Consider the following 1171-nt stretch of genomic DNA (forward strand, 5'->3'; position numbering starts at 1 on the left):
AATTTTCTTTTTCTTATCTATTGAAATTGAAATAAAATATATGTACATGTAGTTTCCTGATCAAGATAAACAGATTGTTTCTAACTTCTTACTATGAGTAGAGCTACTTGAAAAAAAAATGTCAAGAAAATGTGTGTTTTGATACGATTAACCGGTTAATCGGTCAGAACGTCTTGCGGTTAACCGATTAGCAATTCTGTAATCGATTGCCATCCCTACAATATACCCTTATCATCTGCATATGGGGTTTATGTCTCCCATTTGATTCGATACGCAAGAGCATGCTTTACGTAAGAACAATTTCTGAAATGAGACAAGCTATTGACAAATAAGTTGATGAAACAAGAATATCAACAGTCTAAACTGTCAATATTTTTCTTAGCAAAAAGTTTAAATTGTATATATTTTATTTTTACTTCACAAGTAAATAAAGCATTCTATGAGACTGTAATACGACATTTAAAGTATTATAAATAGTGTAATATTTATGTCTTTTGAGATGACCCCTCCTTTTTCTAATGAACATGTTATTATAAACGGTGATTACTGAATCACATATCAGTGTGAATTGTTTTATATATTATCTAATTATATTTTACCCGTATGTAATTTGAAATATTATTGAATTGTCAGCTTTGTTTATTCTTGATTGTTACCGTTGTAAACTTTTAACAGAGGAAAGTCGGATTGACACATGTTATATAGACATAGAGATTTTACGAATTTACAGCTGTATTTAAAGGATCTAATCAGAGCTCTTGTATTATAATGTCTTCTAAAGACTGATCTCGATGTAAATTATTAAATATTTTTCTTACTTACGGTAAAATTGCCGTATTTTTCTCTGTACAATCTGTACCATACTTGTGTTCTATTTTGGTCTAGGTTGACCTCTACTTCCGGGTCAATTCCCATATATACAACTTTTAACCTCATTAATATTCATTCGATGTCAATTTCAAAGAACACCGACTTTTACTGTGAAACAAGTATGTAATTATTGTTTATGTGTGAAATATAATGTAAAAGGGTATTAATTGTAGAATTATTTGCAATATTAATTGTATTTTTATCTAGAGAACTATTTTTCGTATAGAGATTCCGTAGAATTCCGTATGCATTACTACATGTTATACGAATTCGTATGGAAACGGAGTGTGATTTGTCCTTA

Source organism: Saccostrea echinata, unplaced genomic scaffold (assembly GCF_033153115.1).
Source record: "Saccostrea echinata isolate AGI-Se365-2 ecotype Australia unplaced genomic scaffold, CSIRO_AGI_Sech_v1 ptg000014l, whole genome shotgun sequence".
Taxonomy (NCBI): Eukaryota; Metazoa; Mollusca; class Bivalvia; order Ostreida; family Ostreidae; genus Saccostrea; species Saccostrea echinata.